General features: G+C 40.9%; 1 long non-coding RNA gene across 5 annotated transcripts in view; it reads right to left on the bottom strand.

Moving 5' to 3' along the window:
* Positions 1-787: 787 nt before the first annotated feature.
* LOC116269143 overlaps positions 788-20,871 on the bottom strand; it is a 35,524-nt gene continuing 15,440 nt past the window's right edge. For 2 of the 5 annotated variants that reach the window (XR_004176493.1, XR_004176491.1), the window contains exons 2-3: positions 10,533-10,815; positions 816-862 (exon numbers count right to left, since the gene is read on the bottom strand). This is a non-coding gene — a long non-coding RNA (uncharacterized LOC116269143). Of the gene's footprint in view, positions 863-10,163; positions 10,816-17,952; positions 17,999-20,871 lie in introns of those variants that run through there. The other 3 variants (XR_004176490.1, XR_004176492.1, XR_004176489.1) reach the window with 3 other exon arrangements.

Below are 20,871 nucleotides of genomic sequence, written 5' to 3'. Positions count from 1 at the left end.
GTAAGTCCCAGCTACTCGGGAGGCTGAGGCAGGAGAATGGTGTGAACCCGGGAGGCAGAGCTTGCAGTGAGCCGAGATCACACCACTGCACTGTAGCCTGGGCGACCAAAAAAAAAAAAAAAAAAAAGCACCAGGGATCCCCAACATGAACTTTTGCTGATGAAAGAAAATCAAGATTACTTACTCCAACAGGGACGCCTTTGTCTTGAGACAGTGGAGAAAACTTCATGAGCTCAATGAGAAAGAGGCAAGGAAGAAGCAGGAGAGAACTTTAGGAAAGTGAATGGAATGAAACTAAAAGGAAATGAGCAGCACTATGGAGATACCTCAGCTACTGGAGACAGAGTACAGGAAAGGGAAGTAACATGAATCCCAAGATTAAAGAAAGTAAAACATGAAGAATGTGAGGGAGTAAAAGGAGTTCAAAGGAAACCTGGAGGAGCTAAAAACGAACCATACACATATGGGCCAAGTGTTATGTAAGTGAGAAACAGGTCACTGAGAGAGCATTAGATCATTCAAACTCGGAGTCACAGTTTATGGGGATCAGAAAACAAAGGAAATAGGGTTTAATTTTAAAATAAGAAACAGGCTGGGCGCAGTGGCTCATGCCTGTAATCCCAGCACTTTGGGAGGCTGAGGCAGGTGGATCATGAGGTCAGGAGTTCGAGACCGACCGACACAGTGAAACCCCATCTTTACTAAAAATACAAAAATTAGCTGGGCATGGTGGCACGCACCTGTAATCACAGCTACTCAGAGGGCCGAGGCAGGAGAATCACTTGAATCCGGGAGGTGGATTTTGCAGTGAGCTGAGATTGTGCCATTGCACTCCAGCCTAGGGAACAGAGTGAGACTCCGTCTCAAAAAAAAAAAAAAGTAAAAGTAAAAATAAAATAAGAAACAAAGTTATATGGGAAGACTGGACTCGGACATCAACTTTTTAAACCTTTCCTGGATCCTGTGAGCCAATAAATTCCTCTTTTTGTCTAAATTAGTTCAAGTTAGGTTACTGCCTTTCAAAACCAACCAAAGTAAAAAAATAACTATAAATGGAGGAGGAGTGAGACATCTCTTTTTGGCTATATTGAATAGATGAGATATAATTTACCCAAAGTGTAGTGTACAGACAAGCCAGTCACCACACAGCCCATTTCTGGGGGGAACTGCGGAGCCTGCAGGTCCTACTAAGAAGGTCGCCATGTTCTATGCCACGTTCTCTACCCAGCCTCTAGAACCCCTCAGCCCCCAGTTCCCCAGCTCAGCTGACTAGAATCAGCAATGTGCTCATGATCCAAAGGCCATCAAGTTTTCTATGGGTTTATGGCCCACGAGGAGGTTTAGCATAGAACCTCTGTTTTAGTAAGGATACTATTGAGTCAAACAGCCATTATTACCTAGAAAATTCGTGTGGAACTGACAAATTGTGAATAAGTTGAAGTTTTGAGTTATCAGAAAGGATGAGTGAGCAGTTATGAACAAGCAGAAGCTATAGGTAAGCCAAAATCAAAAGGTATTTATAGGAGAGTTGAAAAATTAGTAGAAATGGGAATGGTAGCAGTACAGATGGAGGGATGCTGAGTCACTGTATCTATGGGATCCCTGAACTTGCCAAGGCAGCAAGAAGATGACTCAGATCGGTGACTCTTCCACGGGATGCTTCTAGTTCCTGAGTGACTTCCAGAGTCCAAGAGGCCCAGCTCGACAGCTTTTCTTGATACATCAGAAGATTCTTAAAGTCCTTATTTCATAAATACCGTCATGATACCCCTGCTCCCATCACCCAGATGAACCACTGTTCTTTGTAGTGAAATGGTCTTAACAAACATCTCAATAATAACATTGGCTAACACTTATTTAACATGTATTATGTGCCAAGCACTGAGATATTAATTTGACACATTGTACCTCACTTAATTTTCTGAACAATCCTACAAGGCAGGTACATATTATTCTTATCAATTTATGGATGGAGAAACCTAACTTAGAGAGGTTACCTTGCTTGTCCAAGTCACATCTTCTGTGGGGGAGCTAAGTCTGAAGCAGAGCTGTATAACTCTGGAGTTCAAACATGTAATTATATTTAACTTCTCTCAAGTTACTCAGTTCCCTTGGGATCATTTCGGATGTACAGAGTGGAAGTAATTGAAGTCATAAAATCAGAAATGTAGCAACCAGAACTAACAGGGAAAAAAAGACTCATCATGAATATCATGTGTTATAAAATAATCATGTGTCTTGCTGAAACTTCATAAAAGAGAAGTTCTAGAAAGTTCTCCCAAACAAGAAATGGTGAATGGGAATAATTACTAATTTCAGATACATAATATGTGCCAGATGTATTATCCTATTTGAAGAAATGGTTAAGGAAAACATGTGTTCTTTCTAGTTTAATAGTGGCCTCAGTTTTCCTAATTTGCTTCATAAAGTCTTATGCTCTTGACAGGGAATTCTCCTACAAAGGGGTTTTCTGAAATCAACCATGGATGTAGAGAAGAGACTACTTTGCATTAAAAAAAAGAGAAATGAAACTGTAGAGTTAAAAGAAAAAAAAAATGTGGCCAGGCACGGTGGCTCACGCCTGTAATCCCAGCACTTTGGGAGGATGAGACAGGCGGATCATCTGAAGTCAAGAGTTCAAGACTAGCCTGGACAACATGGTGAAACCCTTTCTCTACTAAATGTACAAAAATTAGCTGGCTGTGGTGGCGTGCACTTGTAGTTTCAGCTACTCAGGAGGCTGAGGCAGGAGAATTGCTTGAACCCAGGAGGTGGAGGTTTCAGTGAGCTGAGACTGTACCACTGCACTCCAGCCTGAGCAACAGAGCAAGACTCAGTCTCAAAATAAATAAATATATAAATAAAATAAAAAATGTTATGTGTAAGAAAAATAAGCTGTGAGATATGAAGTGTAAGATATCAACACTTCTAATTATGCTGCATTAATAACTAAAATTTATTTCTCAAAAACTGGAAAATTTAGCAGAGATGTAGCTATTTAAAAATGAATAATAATGTTGAATATGTGTTTGCTCCATGAGGGCATAGATTTTTGTGTTTCCTTCACTGCTGGATCCTTAGAAGCTGGAACAGACTATGTTATATAGTAGATGCTCAATAAAAATCTGCTAAATAGAACGAATAAATGACTGAACTCAGAAGACTGAGATTATTCTCTGAATTGTATCTCTGAATGATACATGAGCAAGTCATTTAGCATATTTGGATGCAAGTTTTATTTATTTATTTGTGGGATTTTTGTTTTTAAAAATATACTGCAAGGAGATGGAATTTGTTCCACTAGACATAAAACCTAACAGCATGGTACTGGTTTAGGAACAGGCAATAAGTCAAAGGAACAGACTAGAAAATTTAGAGATAGACTTTGTATACACACACACACACACACACACACACACATACACACACACTGTTAGTATTTTAAATAACATCAATATATAATATAAAATGAACTGGTTTATGACATCTGGCCATTGATTAGGACAAATCATATTAATTCCCTCTCAAGCCATATACAAAGCCACATTCCAGATAGATCAAGGACTTGAACATTTTTAAATAAAAAAGCAAAGTATGGCCGGGCATGGTGGCTCATGTCTGTAATCCTAGCACCTTGGGAGGCCAAGGTGGGTGGATTTCTTGAGGCCAGGAGATCGAGACCAGCCTGGCAAACACGGCAAAACCCCATCTCTATTAAAAATACAAAAATTAGCCAGGCACGGTGGTACACACCTGTAATCCCAGCTACTACTCAGGAGGCTGAGGAATGAGAATCACTTGAACCCGGGAGGTGGAGGTTGCAGTGAGCTGAGATCGCCCCACTGCACTGCAGCCTGTGTGACAGAGTAAGACTCTGTCTCAAAAAAAAAAAAAAAAAAGCAAAGTATAAAACCACTAGGAACAAAATTCACAAATTCATAGAAATGTTTTTATAACCTTACCATGGTATACCCTTTATAAGAGTAATGCCAGGCTAGGCACAGTGGCTCATACTTGTAATCCCAGCACTTTGGGAGGCTTAGGCAGGTAGATCACTTGAGCCTAGGAGTTGGAGACCAGCCTGGGCAACAATAGTAAGACCCTGTCTTTATGAAAAGACAAAAAAAGAAATTAACTGGGTGTGGTGGTACACACCTATGGTCCTAGCTACTTGGGAGGTTGAGGTAGGAGGACTCTTTGAGTCCTGGAGGCAGAGGCTGCAGTGAGCCATGACTGCACCACTGCACTCTAACCTGGGTGACAGAAAGATACCGTGTCTCGAAACAGTATTTTAAAAGAGAGTAACACCAAAGCCAAAACTATAAATAAAACAGATTAACGTATGAACAATTATATGCATTAGAGTGCAGGAGAAAATAAAAAGTGTTATGGAATTAAGAGGGAAACTTGGACAAATGAAGATGGTACCATAAATCCAGGCTAATTATGTTACTTTAAAATATTTCTTATGCCTGTCACAGTGGCTCACATCTGTAATCCCAGCACTTTGGGAGGCTGAGGTGGGAGAATTGCTTGAGCCCAGGTGTTCGAGACCAGCCTGAACAACACAGTGAGAACCTGTCTCTATGAAAAATAAAAAATTAGCCAGGCATGGTGCCATGCACCTGTGGTCCCAGCTGCTCAGAAGGTTGAAGTGGGAGGGTCACTTGAACCCAGGAGGTTGAGGCTGCAGTGATGGCACCACTGTACTCCAGCAGTGAGACCCTGCTCAAAAATAAAATAAATAATATATTTCTTAAATTATGAAACTATTATCACATTCTCAAAACTTTAGGGAAATAGAAAATAGAAGAAAATCCCCTGATTATAACACAATGACTATCATTTTTGTTTATTCCCTTGCAATATTTTTCATAGGAATTTTTTTGTTAAGATATTTCACATGCCATAAAATCCACTCCTTTAGAGTGTACAATTTAGGGGATTTTAGTATATTCACAAAGATGTGTAAGCATTACCACTCTTTAATTCCAAAATGTTTTCATCCCCCACCCCAGAAAAAATGATGACAACACATTAGCAGTTACTGTTCATCCCCCTCCCTCAGCCCAAATCTACTTTCTGTCTCTATTTGTCATAGGCATATTTTAAACCCATTTGAATTGTAGAAGCCTCCCTTGTTTCATTTAACTGTCTGTCAGAAACAAGCTTTCCATAAGTGAATAGTCTTCAAACTTTTGTATAGAAAAACCAACTCTAAAATGTTTGCAGAGGGCAAAAAATAAAAGGAAGAAAAACAGAAATAAAAAAGATCATTCCAGGACAGCAATTAAAAGACGAAAATATGCATAATTTATTAAAAAGTATACAATACAGGTCAAGAAGTGAATAGGGGTTCTTTGATTCTTCCACCTTCTTAGTAAACTTGCTTTCACTAAAAAAAAAAAAAAAAAAGAAGTAAATAGGGCCAGGTGCGGTGGCTTAGGTGCGGTGGCTCACACCTGTAATCGTAGCACTTTGGGAAGCCAAGGCAGGTGGATCACCTGAGGTCAGGAGCTCGAGACCAGCCTGGACAATATGGTGAAACCCCATCTCTACTAAAAATACAAAAAATTAGCCAGGCGTGGTGGCGGGCACCTGTAATCCCAGCTACTTGGGAGGCTGTGGCAGGAGAATCCCTTGAACCCAGGAGATGGAGGTTGCAGTGAGCTGAGATCGTGCCATTGCACTCCAGCCTGGGCAACAAGAATGAACTCCGTCTCAAAAAAAAAAAAAAAAAAAAAAAAAAGTGAAAAGGCACTAGGTCAGATTATTGAAGAAAGGAACATTTTCTTGGGTCTGATGATTTTACTATTGTGTTATCTTCAAAAATTTTTTTTTAACGAAAGCAGTACATGCACATATTTACAAAAAAGTCAACAATGCTTAAGAGCTTATTGTAAGAGGTAAGAAAGCTTTGCTGCTCTATCCCGCCCCCAACCCACCCCTATGCCTTCCACTCAAACCCTAGAACCAAGTCTGACTTTTTAACGGCTACAGTTTTAAAAATTCTTCTGGGTGGTTACTTCCCTATCTCTAAATACTACAGTCATATCGCCACTTCTTTATTTATCAGACAGACAGGCTTTATCTGTGGACTTCCTTCCTATTCTGATAGATGAGAACTCAGTTCACTTACACCCTCCTCCCTCCCGATATGGATGTCTCCTTATTTTTAGTTCCTCTATTGTAATTTTAGGTAACTTATTTACTTGAGTTCCTCTTTGTAATTTTCTTAATATATGAATATTCGCTTCCTGTTCTGCTAACTGTAACTTGTATCTCTCAAGTCCCCACTTTGCGTGGGTCCTCTTCCCTTCTACTTCCAAAATTCTCTCTGCATGTTGTTTTCTATAAGATTTCAACAGAATAAGTGAAAAAGTTCAAATGACCAGCACAATGGAATATGACGTTTTAACAATGGCATTCAAAAAACTGTGAAGTTGTTCACGCACATAAGCAAGAAACTAATAAAGGAACACACATCCATCCATCTTTCAGCTTTTTCAAATCTTAACATTATCACACATTTGCTTCCCTTTAAAGAGAGAAAACACTGTCAATCCACTGAGGCCCCATGTACTATTGATTGTATTTCTCTCCTACCTCAATGTTCATCATTATATAAAAATCGCTCTTATTCACTCAGCATTTACCATTCTACCACTTGATTTTATACTTTTGACACATACTTTGGCATCCATAAACATTATGTATTAGGCTGGGCATGATGGCTCACGCCTGTAATCCTAGCATTTTGGGAGGCTGAGGCGAGTGGATAGCTTGCACTCAGGAGTTTGAGACTAGCCTGGGCAACATGGTGAGACCTCGTCTCTACCAAAAATACAAAAATTATCCAGGTGTGGTGGTGCACACCTGTAATCCCAGCTATTTGGGAGGCTGAGGCAGGAGAATCACTTGAACTTGGGAAGTGGAGGTTGCAGTGAGCTGAGATTGTGCCACTGCACTACAGCCTGGGTGACAGAGCAAGACTCTGTCTCAAAAAAAAAAAAAAAAAAAAAGTATAATATACAATTTTGTATGTCATACTTAAAATTTAACATTTTTATTGACACAATTTCATTCATTAGACTTACCATTCTGAATATCATTTGATAGTGTGCTTAACATCCTAATTGCTTACTATTATAAATGATGCTGCTATAAGTACTTTGGGTATTCTTAGCATAAATGGGGGAAAGGAATGCTAAGAAAAATTAGCAAATAAATTTTTAAAAGAAAAAAGATAAATGTGGGAGATTTAGAATTTACCTTTGGATTCAATGGAACTGGGTCCTGTTTCTTATACATTAATTATGTTTTAGCCTAACCTAGTAGCTATGAAGTTCTGCTCACAGAATTAAAAAAAAAATCTGGAGACATTTATAAATGAGAAAAAGCATAGATGATAATAAAAAATATACATCTACCTCCTACAATTAATCAATGTTCAGCAGAATATTTTTTTTTTTTAGAGGCGGGGTCTTGTTCTGTCACCCAGGCTGGAGTGCAATGGTATGATCATGATCATGGCTCATTGCAGCCTTGAGCTCCTGGGCTCTGGCAACCCTCCTGCCTGAGCCTTCTGAGTAGCTGAGACTACAGATATGGGCCACCACACCTGGCTAATTCTTAATTTTTTTTTGTAGAGATGAAGTCTTGCTATGTTGACCAGGCTTGTGGGAGTTCAGTCAGGCTGGTGGAAAAAATTTTAAAGATAGTTATAAGAAATAGAGCAAACCTTCTTGGAAGTCTGTGGGGGTTTACATCGCTTCAGTAACAGATTTGGCTGAAGACAGCCTAATCCTTTCTACCTTTAGCTGACAGCAAAAAAGCAAATAATAAGGGAATATGGGGAAGTTTATCTGAATAGCTTGTTTACTCATGTAGTCCTAAAACCAACCTTTGATCAACCTCAGGTGTATAATTGCTCTCTATTTGGGGGTTGAGCAATGTTAATTACCCTCTAGTGGTGTTTACTCGAGACCTTTGTCATTTAATCTGTACTAAATAAATGTGAACTTTGCTAGCTTATTGAGATGATGCTCCAGACCAACAGCAGAGCCCCTTATCTAGACTGACAGGCAAAATATCTGTGTCAGTGTATGTCTCTCATCTATCACTGGGTCAGGGTCTGCGGGCTGAATTCCTGCACAGGCTGGTCTCAAACTCCTGGGCTCAAGCGATCCTCCTGCCTGAGCCTTCCGAGTCGCTGAGACTACAGATACAGGCCACCACACCTGGCCATTTTTTAAATTTTTTAGTAGAGATGAAGTCTTGCTGTACTGCCCAGTCTAGTCTTAAACTCTTGGGCTCAAGAACTCCTCCTGCGTTGGCCTCCCAAAGTGTTGGAAGTACAGGCATGAGTCACGGTGCCAAGACAGACGTGTTTTTAAAAATAAAGGAATACTCCTGAAATGCTGAAGTCTTCTTTGTACCCCTTTGTGATAACATGAGTAGCCTCTTAATGACACCAAGGAACAAGTTAGTCCCAAAGTAGCTCACATAAATGGTGATAGAGGAATGAGGGGTGGGTGTGATCTATGCAAAAAACCTTTTCTCTTTAACGGGTTGCTGTTTCTAACATAATTGCAGTAGTACCCTATGTTGCTATAATGCATTATAGTTTTCAACGTGCTTTTGTGGCCTCCATAATAGAGGGGTTGTGAGGTAAGCTTCAACCACAGCTGCCCCACTACCCAAGAGAGGATACACAATGATGAATAGGTGAATTTCTGCCTCTTAGTTTCTTAGCTGGGGAGGGGCACTTACTGGAACAGCACAGAAAACAGAGTCTTTGGCCCAGTTGGGGAATCTTTATCAGGTTATGCTACTTCAAGCTTTCCTCCTGTTAAATGTGAGAGGAATAAATCCCTGTTCCTTGGATCAGTGTGACTCTGAAATAGCTGGAGGAGAGATAGCTTTAGGTAGGTTGAAACAGAGAGCTCCAGCATGTGTACTTTTTTTTTTTTTTTGAGATGGAGTCTCGCTCTATTGCCCAGGCTGGAGTGCAGTGGCATGATCTCGGCTCACTGCAAGCTCCACCTCCCGGGTTCATGCCATTCTCCTGCCTCAGCCTCCTGAGTAGCTGGGACTATAGGCGCCTGCCACCACGCTTAGCTAATTTTCTCGTATTTTTAGTAGAGACAGGGTTTCACCATGTTAGCCAGGATGGTCTTGATCTCCTGACCTCATGATCTGCCGCCTCGGCCTCCCAAAGTGCTGGGATTACAGGCGTGAGCCACCGCGCCTGGCCTCAGCATATGTGATATTAGGAGAAAAGATTCCTAAGGGTTAACAAGAGAGCAATGCTGGGCATGGAGCATCTCCTCCAAATAAAGAAAGCAGCACTTTCTAAAGCTCAAGCCGATTTGAAAGTTGCTGAATTGAATGGAGCTTTGAAAATAGAAACAGGGGCTACATATAATACGATAATACTGGGCTTGCTCCACTTTTCCAGGGATCCAGGTGCACATTGCTGGGTCCCAGGCTGGGTGGTGCTGGCAAACTATAAGACAAGCATGGAGAAGAAAATACATGGTGAAAAGTAAAGACAGAAGTCTTAAAAAAGAAGAAAGAAAGGTATTTTTGAAATTAATGTCAAAGGAGTGTGTGTGTGTGCATGCATATATATACATATATAAAATAATAATAACTGTACAGTAAGGTGACCCCAGTTTTGGCGAATTCAGGGGAAATCACCAATTATATCTACAATGTATAACAGAAGAAGCATGGCTTCAAGCCCTTGAACATTTAAGCTAGAGAAGCAAGACCAATAGTCACAAAAGAAAGCCCAGTATTTCTAATATATACATATCCCCGATAGACACACATATGCATACATATATATGTATGCATACACTCACACACATATACACACATATGTATACATATATATACACACATTTGTGAAATAAACATTTATGTATAAATTGAAAAGATTAGTCAGGCACAGTGGTTCACGCCTGTAATCCCAACACTTTGAGAGGCCGAGGCAGGCAAACAGCTTAATCTCAGTTCAAGACCAGCCGGGGCAACATGACAAAACCCCATCTCTACAAAAAATACAAAAAAATTAGCCAGGCATGGTGGCATGTGCTCGTAGTCCCAGCTATCTGGGAGGCTGAGATGGGAGGATCACCTGAGCCTAGGAGGCAGAAGTTGCAGTGAGGCGAGATCATGCCACTGTACTCCAGCCTGGGTGACAGAGTGAGACCCTGCCTCAAAAGAAAATAGAAGAATAAGGACAAACTCGAGCTTTCAATAAACTCCATAAGTTATTTCATTTTTACATAATAACTGCTGGCTAGATTCAACATGAAGACCCTAATTAGCATCTGTATTCCCCATTGTGTGACACCTTCTCTTTACCCCCTAGCTAGAACTGACCATACCCCTTCTGATAACCACAGAGGATTTTCATCTTGGCTCATATTTCAGCATGAACCACCACCATAATGTGTTACATTATTTCATTTGTCCTTTCCCACTAGGCTTTGACATCTTTAGGATAAGAACCACGTTCTTACCTTCCCATCTCTGGCACCTGATGTGTTATTTGGCCAATGTATGTACTCAGCACATCCTCAGTGAGTCAGCACATCCACTGCCAGTCACAGAGAGATGGGTTGTGCTGTTGAAGCAACTTCTTCCTACCATCTCGTGCAGCCCTTGCAGCTTTGTTCTCTTCTTTAGGCAGACAATCAACAGCTATCGTATCTAATTCACAGGGGCTTTCTTATATTTTCTCCCATGGGGAAATAACTGCCATCCCTCTTTCTCCAAGGCTAAGATACAAATTCTTCCAATGTGCTGTTAAAAAACAAAAAAGACTATTAAGGACCTAAGATTGAGACAGAAAGGAAAAGTTTTACTGCCAAGTGGGGAACCTGGCACAAACAGAGGCAACAGTCTAGGAGACCCTCAGGGATGAGATTTAGAAGAGAAAGGAGGTAGGTCCTTTAAAACAAACACTGAAACTATCTCTGTCCCACATTATGAAAGTAAAATGTCTGGGTGATGTTGATTGGCTGACAAGGTCTGCGTTTGTTGTTACATAATTCTGGAGCTCGTTGGGCTGGTCACTGTGCACTGTTGGGGCCATCTTGGGATAATGGTATCCAGGTGGACCTCAGGCGATCTTCCTGCCTCAGCTTCCGAAAGTGCTGGGATTATAGGCACGAGCCAGCGCACTGGGTCTCACTTCTCTATTTCTATGGAGATCATATGTAACCCTTGTCTCCTAAGCGGTGGGTGACTCCTCTCTTGGGCAGTGCTCCTTCTATGAGACAAGGGAGAAGAATGAAACTCCTTCAATGCCTACTATATGGCAGGAACTCTACCGCACTCAGAAACTTACAAACAACATTAAGTGGTTATCATCATTTACAGAGGACACCACAAAGCTATTAAATGGTAAATTTAGGGTTCAAAGCCAAGTCTAGTTTGGCTTTCAAACTTTGGGTGATAGCCCTGGATGTCCTTCAACAGCCTCAATAGGCCACAGTGACTCTCCCACTACCAATGAGTGACCGAGCAGCTGGCTATGACATAGGAGGCCAGATATGTATCCCAACCCAGACTTCTAGGTCTTACAAGTCCTGGTTAGTTCACTAAGTGAAGGACTAGCAATTTGCCAGTCAAGAGAACTGCTCAGCAGCATAAAATGCTCTCTAGTCAGGAGGAAAGACAAAGGAAACAATAAAGAGAAAACTGTGAAAGGTTGAAAGATTGAGGTTACAAGAAACTAATTAACTATGCTAACCTTATATGGGTTTTGATAGTGAAAAAAGCAGTATGTAAAAAACACATGGTATAGAAAATGCCTTTTATGCTAGACTGTACTGAAATTTAAATGAGGTAATGCATCTGAAAGCGCATTACTTTTTTTTTTTTTTTTTTTGAGACGGAGTCTCACTCTCTTGTTCAGGCTGGAGTGCGATGGCACAATCTCGGTTCACTGCAACCTCTGCCTCCTGGGTTCAAGCGATTCTCCTGTCTCAGCTTCCCCAGTAGCTGGAATTACAGGCACCTACTACCACACCCAGCTAAGTTTTTGTATTTTTAGCACAGATGAGGTTTCATCATGTTGGCCAGGCTGGTCTCGAACTCCTGACCTCAGATGATCCACCTGCTTCGGTCTCCCAAAGTGCTGGGATTACAGGCATGAGCCACTGCACTCAGCCAAGTGCATTATTTTTAAAAGTATAAAGTATTACGCAGCCATGAAGGATTATTTGTGCAAGAAGAAAGCTTTTACAGGAAAAACTTGAAACATTGGTATTTTTGCCTCCTTTTTAACAACTAGAGTCGTTTTGGGAGTTGTTTCTTGTCAAAGAAACAACCCATGTTTATTTTCCCAGTATGGCAGGACCATGTAGGAAAGCAAAATTAGCGCTCAGGAGAGGAAATTCTCTGAGACTCTATGAGACTCCATTACCCTCCTCTAAACTATGGCCAAAAAGATTGGATAGCACTTTTTAAGGTAGTTTAAGAAAAATAGGCGGTGCATGGTGGCTCATGTCTGTAATCCCAGCACTTTGGGAGGCCGAGGCGAGTGGATCACCTGAGGTCAGGAGTTCAAGACCAGCCTGATCAATATGGTGAAACCCCATCTCTACTAAAATTACAAAAATTAGCCAGGTGTGGCGGCAGGTGCCTGTAGTCCCAGCTACTCAGGAGGCTGAGGCAGGAGAATTGCTTGAACCTGGGAGGCGTTGGTTGCAGTGAGCCGAGATGGTGTCACTGCACTCCAGCCTGGGTGGCAGAGTGGGACTCCATCCCAAAACAGAAAAAAGAGAGAAAAAAAGAAAAATATATAGTGAGCACAATAAAGCTGTATAATTTAAATTAAATGTGAATAGCATGCCTGGAGACGTTGTACTAGAAAAATATTTCTGGCCGGGCGCGGTGGCTCACGCCTGTAATCCCAGCACTTTGGGAGGCCGAGGCGGGCGGATCACAAGGTCAGGAGATCGAGACCACGGTGAAACCCCGTCTCTACTAAAAATACAAAAAATTAGCCGGGCGCGGTTGTGGGCGCCTGTAGTCCCAGCTACTCGGGAGGCTGAGGCAGGAGAATGGCGTGAACCCGGGAGGCGGAGCTTGCAGTGAGCCGAGATCGCGCCACTGCACTCCAGCCTGGGCGACAGAGCGAGACTCTGTCTCCAAAAAAAGAAAAAAAAAAAAAAAAAGAAAAATATTTCTACCCAAAAAATCAAATTTTATTTTCTCTTATAGATATTCAATCTGCTTTCATCTCAGTTCTCCCTACCTTATCAAACCTCTCCCCACATTTCCTATTCTTTTTCTCATCAGCCTGATGTCTCTCATTGTACTGCTTAAGAGAAATGTTACGTTACTATTCTTTTCTCCCAGAACTGTTTCTCTGGTTCTTTAAGGTATCTGAGTACACACTGTGCCTTCTTCCTTTTAGCCCTCCCTTCTCCTTGTTCCCTGAGCCTTACCTTTATGACCTTAGAACTTCAAGTTCCCACTACAATTTTAAATATAGACTATTTTGCTTTTCCTCCTACGAGGGAGCTTAAATTGCCTCTAATTATACTGTTTTCCCAAGTCCTTCCTCTCCTTTGCAATTTAGATATGGCACAGAAGTACATTTTGCTTGACTGTCCTCTGAACTGTCATGCTGTTTTGATGCGGTTCTATGGTCCAAGAGTCTTGGTTAAATAATGGCCCAGCACCCACCTGTGTTTAAAAGAACTGCTTCACAGGCAAATCAAAAAGCCCATGGATCCGAAGTCACAATGGGCGTTGCTATTCAAACAGCACCGGATTGCTATTCAACGCTTGGTTGAAAAATAAATTTCAATTTCATTCACCTAAAATGTTTCCTTCTATTTTGTAGGATTGTATGCTCTCACTTCAAGCTGGACTTGATCACAAGTGGACATTAACATAGTCTTATAGATTAGCCTGTTTTCATTGGTCCAGAGTATTCTCCAAATAAAGCAGGGTCTGTGCATTTGAAGCAACTCCCCTGAACAATTTCATGGGCATTCTCAAACTTGAGAGCTACTTGAAAAGCTGTGTTGGAGAAAAGAACAACCAATGAATGTGGCAGGACAGAATGTTGAACATTAACTTCCCTTTTCCTCTTCCCCCATCTGTTCTCTTCCATTATCCCTACCACTCCACTCAGTCTCATTATTCAGGCAACAGTTATTTGCCTTTATTTCCTCAAGAAAGGAACAAAAGAAAACAGAATTGCTTTCTGATTTTTTTTTTTTTCATTTTAAAATGGACTTTGAAATCATAAGCAAAGAAGTGTTTAAGAGTCTTTCCAAAGTCAAACATGAAGGTTTTGAAATTTCGAAGTCACTGCCTTGAAGAGACTCGAGGCTTGGAGTGTGTACAGTATGTCAGAGCCGGACTTTTCTCCTTCCTGAGACTAGATAATTGTCTGAATCCAAGACAGTCTTCACGATTTCAGAGGAAGTGGTCAAGTGGTCTCTGAGGTAGACCTTCTGCTTAAGAGTAGTCAGGAGGCCGGGCGCCGTGGCTCACGCCTGTAATCCCAGCACTTTGGGAGGCCGAGGTGGGCAGATCACCTGAGGTCGGGAGTTCAGACAAGCCTGACCAACGTGGAGAAACCTCGTCTCTGCTAAAAATACAAAAAATTAGCCGGGCATGGTGGCACATGCACTCCAGTTTGGGTAACAAGAGTGAAACTCCATCTCAAAAAAAAAAAAAAAAAAAAAAGAAAGAAAAAAGAAAAGATAAGGAGCAGTCAGGATGTATGCCTCCAAAGCTGAGGTAGGTAGAAAGACACCAGAGTTCTAGAGGCCTGCCAGCCACAGCAGCAGCAGAAGGAAGGTGTGGGGGGGGGAACAGGGCAGCTAGGTCTGTGCCACCTCCCAGACACAATTCTTGGGAACGGAGGGTAAGTGGTGATGGGAGAAAATCTTGACTTAATTTATGTTAAGATTAAAGAAATGCCATCTGGTGTCATTTAAGTTCACACATAGGTAAAGAAAGTTATGCATTTACTGTGAAATTCATCCCACTATTTAGTAGAAACAGGAGCTCTGGGTTCAGGTCAAAAGTCTCTTTTGTCAACTGTGGCACCACTGAGCAACCGCTCAGCTTTTGTGAATCCTGGGTTCTTCATTATTAAAATGGGAACATTAACATTGGATTGAGTATAAGAAATGGACATTTCTGCAGGTCAAAAATGGTTGAATATTTGCATTTTCATATGATGTAACCTAATACTTACTTCACAGGCATAAGGAAAAAACCAGAATAACATACAAACAACTGTCCCTGGAGTAAGTCCTTAATAAATACATGATTTATAAAGAAGATACGTGAAAGATACTTGTTAAGTACATGATTTATAAAAAGATATGTAAATATGTACACCCTTGTTGTCTAATGGTCATAGAATAACCTGAGCTTAAAATCCCTGCTCCCTACCATACAGAAGGCAAAATGCCTATTAGGGGTTTTCTTTCTTCTCCCTCTCCTTCTTTTTCCTCCTCCTCTTGACTCCTCCTCCTCCTCCTCTTTCTTCTTCCCTTTAAAGTTTAATGTCTAAAAAGGGGCTGAGCACGGTGGCTCATGCCTGAAATCCCAGCACTCTGGGAGGCTGAGGTGGGCAGATCACCTGAGGTCAGGAGTTTGAAACCAGCCTGGTCAACATGGCAAAACCCCATCCCTACTAAAAATACAAAAATTACCCAGGTATGGTGGCAGGCACCTGTAATCCCAACTACCCAGGAGGCTGAGGCAGGAGAATCACTTGAACCTGGGAGGCAGAGGCTGCAGTGAGCCAAGATTATGCCACTGCACTCCAGCCTGGGTGACAGAGTGAGACTCTGTCTCAAAATAATTAATAATAATAATAATAATTTCTAAAAAGGTAATATATTCTCACAGTTCAAAAACCAAAAGGTATAAAAATACAGCAAAAAAGTCCTATCATATCGCTGTCTAGAGTACTATTTCTTATATATTTTCCTGATTTTTGAGTATTTTAAAATGTGAGTATTGGATATGAGTGTTGGATTTGAAAAGTTTGATGATAATTTGTGTATATTTATGTGTGTGTGTGTGTGTGTGTAGTAGTCCAAGACGATCAGTTTATGAATAATAAGAGGAGACCCACGGAAAACCAGTCCCTTTGACCAAGTTCACTCAGATAATCAGCAGCAGGGCTTGGACATTAACTACACTTATCCAACATCCTTTGAGGTCTCACATGACAAATTACAAATATGGAGTGTAAATGTAACCCACTCGGCTAGGCAAATAAAGTCCTCTTTTTAATTAATTAATTCATTAATTAATTTTTTGGTTTATAGGTAATAGAAGCCAGGGTGACGTACAGTCAAATCTCATTTCTCATGCCTTTCATATCTGCAAATTCTCGTACTCATTAAAATTTATTTGTAGCCCCCAAATAAATACCCACAGCACTTTTGTGATCATTGGCAGACATGCACAGAAAAGAAAAAAAAATTGAGTTGTTGATTGTACACATTCCCATCTGAATTTCAACAAAGCAACACTCTGCCTTCCCACTTCAGCTTTCTTACTATATGTGTATCCTTTTCCTGTTTATTTAGTATCATGTTTTTCACACTTTTGTTCTTCTTGGTGGTGACTTTGCTGTTTAAAATTGCCAACAAGTATAGTGCTAAGTGCTGCCTAGGATTCTTAAGCACGAGAAGGCTATGATGTACCTTACAGAGAAAATATGTGTGTTGGATCAGTTTCACTCAGGCATGAGTTATGGTGCTATCAGCTGTGGGTTCAATGTTAACAAATCAACAATATATGCTAAAGTGTTTTTAAACAGAAATACACATAAAACAAGGTTATATGTTTGGTTGGCAAAAATGTCGTGACCAGAAGCTTGCAAAAACCTAAATCTGTATTTCCTTTAAGAGCAATGGTTCATTATTCACTAATTCAATGTTTACAGCAACTTTATAAACTATAACTATCATGAATAATGAGAATTGACTGTATTTTAGATCATAATACCTGAAGTGAACTTTTCCATCATGGTTTTTAGTTCTTAGAGTCCCTTGGATTAAGTTTTAAAAAATATGATAACTGTGCTCTCATATCCCACATTCTTGAGGTAAAAAAATTATTTTATTGGGTACAGAAATGGCTCCTGCATGCATTTTTGGAGGGGCCGGCCCTCTGAGGAAGCCATGGTTGGCTCAAGTGGTTTAAATGTATTGCTAATTTCATAGCCTCTGAACCACTTATGAAATAATACTGATGATATGTCAGCAGCTGTGTTTGCAGCTCCTTCAGGCATGCTTGTATCTTTTACTACTGGTAAAGAAGAAATTTATAGTAACATATTTTTTTTTTTTTTGAGATAGAGTCTCACTCTGTCACCTAGGCTGGAGAGCAGTGGCTTGATCACGGTTTACTGCAGCCTCGATCTCCCAGGCTCTCCCACTGTAGCCTCCCCAGTAACTAGGGCCCCCACACATGCATCACCACACCCAGCTAATTTTTTTATGTTTTGTAGAGAGAGGGTCTTACTATGTTTTCCAGGCTGGTCTCGAACTTCTGGGCTCAAGCAATCCTCCTACTTTGGTCTCCCAAAGTGCTGAAATTACAGGCATGAGCCACTGCACCTGGTTTCTGGTAATCTTAAGTAGAGACTTATGAGTGCATACCATTGTATCACCAAACTGGGACTCACTTTTATCTTTCTGTTAATAGCCAATGCAGTTTTTCTGTTAATTACAATGAAAATCAATGGTTGCTTAGCAAGCTTTTACTCATAACTCCAAGTTTTGTGACTTATAATGAGAAATGGGTATAACTCTTTGTAATTTGTTAAAATGCAGATATTTCCAGGAGAGATAACATATAAAATATAACAGTTTCCTATCATTATTTTTATCCTTTTGAACCACTGTATACTACGGACAGACAAAGGCAGTTTTGGCCACTTACTCCTCAGTGTGAATAAGTTGACCAGATGTTTTCCAGACCACAGGTTCTGTTAAGAGACAATGTGGAGAGAAATGGGTGGGCAGGTATGGAAAGAAGAGTCAGAAACAGATAGAGAGCTGATCTCTATAAATGGCTCATTATCAGTTGAACTGTGTTCTCTTCTCCGCAAAAAGATACGTTGGAGTCGTAACCCCCAGTACCTCAGAATGTGGCCTTATTTGGAGATGGGATATTTACAGAGGTAAGTTAAAATAAAATCACTAGAGTGGGTCCTAATTCAATACAACTGGTATCTTTATAAAAAAGGGGATATTTAACCACAAATACAGACACACACATAGGGAGAGTGCTAGTGAAGATGAAGTCAGAGATTGGAATGATGTAGCAGAAGCTTAGGAATGCCAAAGATTGCCAGCAAACCACTAGAAGCTGGGAGAGTCGCGTAGAACAGATTCTCCTTCGGTCCTCTGAAAGAACCAACTCTCCTGACACCTGAATTTCAGACTTCTAGCCTCCAGAGCTGGGGACAATGAGTTTCTCTCATTGAGCCATCATCCAGTGTGTGGTACTTTGTTATAGCAGTCTTAGCAAACGCATGGTTCCTTAAACCATGCATTTCCATGTGTTTATTTTGTTTAAATAATAAAATGAATCCCTCTTGTGACTCGTAGTTCTGTTCCATTTCAAAAAAACCAAAGGAAGATTTATTTAGAAGCTAGACATGATGAACTGGATCTTGCCCAAGGTCATAAAACCACAAAACCCTTTACAGAGCACAGAAGTCTGATTTTTTCAAAGCTTGTCTCAAAAGATGGGTCACTCCTTAGTCATTTAGGCCACTGACAACTGCCCTGGACTCTTTTATATATATTAAGCTTATTATACGACTTATAATTGATGCTTTCACGTCATGAGAAGATCAAATTAATGCAGACAGCGAGTATGTTTCTGGAGGGAGAGCAGCAGGGGTCTTGAGAGGAACAGCAGTGTTGACTGTGCTTTGCTACCTACTCTGGGTGCTGATTACATCTTTCTTTTGTGCAGGCAAATCCACTTGGAGCTATTCTGGGCTCAGTGTGGCCATCATTCTTTGTACACTCTGCTCCTTTCCCCCATGGTTTTTCTATTGATGGGGGATTACTAAAGAATGAACGAAATGAAAGTGGCTTTTAAAAAATTTAAAATGACTCTCACTATGTACTGTGTATTTTCAGTAACATATTCATTAATTATTTCATGTCTCCACTGGACGTTTTGGAGATGTGAGCCTTGTAATACCTACATGAATGCTTCTAAGATTATGATAATTGTTCTGCTCTTTGCCTAACAACTTGCCAAGTATTGTCAGCCTCAGTGTGTCAGGTGGGGTCCACTCAAACATCAGGGCCCAAGTCAGGTAGTTCAGTGACTTTAATACTAGGAACTAGTTACAAAGGAGTTGGAATGGCTGGAAAGTCAAACTGGAGAAGAAGGGGAACCCCAGAGAGTAGTAATAGCAGGAAGCCTCTACCATCTACCTCTAGGACTGGGGAGGAGCTGAGTTAACAAAGCCCTGGACCCACTGCCAGGGAAGAAGAACCGCAATTGCAGAGGAAAAGTGGCCATTGTGAAGAAGGTGATGGTGGAGAAATTGTCTGAATCAGAGGGGAGAAGATATGTTGGCTCCTCCTCTTATTCTACCAGTGCTCCTACTTTATCTCCTTATCTTTCATTGTCCTAATTCATTCTGGGCATGGTTAAATGAGCCCAGGAAATGCAGTTGGCAGGAATCAGCTTCCTGTGATATAGACAGAGTAAGAGAAGGACAAAAATGAATGAATCTGAGAGCAAGCAGGCAAATGACCAGCACATTAAGCCTAGCACACAATATGTTATACGTGGTTTGGGATAGCAAAAGACGAAGGCAGGTCAGAGAAGCCAGAACCAGGGGGTCGGCAAAGCCAATGAGGTATGACGGGTATTGCATACAGGAAGCGGGTCATAAACAGGAGTGGAGTCAATAATACAAGAGACTAGTATATGAACATCATATATATGAGTAGAGAAGCATAAAACAGTCTCCTGGAGATCAAGGAAACAGGAAGTTATAGATTTTTCAGGATAATTCAGCCATATCCAGGAAACAGAACATCAACACACACAAGGAAGTAACAAACAGTCAATAGGCTTAGAGTGGCACAATTCATTATGCACTTGTAGGAATTCATTCCAAATAATAGGCTGAAATGTAGACATGAGAATCCAAAAAAGACATTTTCTTAGTTTTTGCCAATATCTTAGCTACGTTTTTTTGTTGTTGTTGTTGTTCTCCAAAGCAAGTTAATGCTCACGTCTGCTTGGAAATTGTATTTAGGAACAGCTGCCAGGGTGCAGTGGCTCATGCCTGTAATCCCAGCACTTGAGGTGGCTGAGGCAGGAGGTGACAGAACAAAATCCTACTAAAAAAAAAAAAAAAAAGTCAGGCACGGTGGCTCACGCCCATAATCCCAGCACTTTGGAAGGTCGAGGCAGGTGGATCACAAGGTCAAGAGATGGAGACCATCCTGGCCAACATGGTGAAACCCCGTCTCTACTAAAAATACAAAAATTAGCTGGACGTGGTGGCGTGCACCTGTAGTCCCAGCTATTCAGGAGGCTGAGGCAGAAGAATTGCTTGAACCCAGGAGGCAGAGGTGGCAGAGAGCTGACATTGGGCCACTGCTGTCCAGCCTATCGAGACTCTGTCTCAAAAAAAAAAAAAAAAAAAAAAAACGAAACTACTGAAATAGCTGATAATTAGCTTGCTTACTTGTTGTTACTCTTTCTCATGATGGACTATAAAGAAAAGTTATAGCTATTTGAATTTTCTGCTGATTTGAAATCTCTATATAAACAGTACATTCCTGTTTGGCTAACTCAGAGGGCACTTATCTGCAAGAA

This window comes from Papio anubis, chromosome 10, assembly GCF_008728515.1.
Source record: "Papio anubis isolate 15944 chromosome 10, Panubis1.0, whole genome shotgun sequence".
Classification (NCBI taxonomy): Eukaryota; Metazoa; Chordata; class Mammalia; order Primates; family Cercopithecidae; genus Papio; species Papio anubis.
Note: the sequence above shows the minus strand (reverse complement) of the source record. Positions and strands in the feature narration are given on the sequence as shown.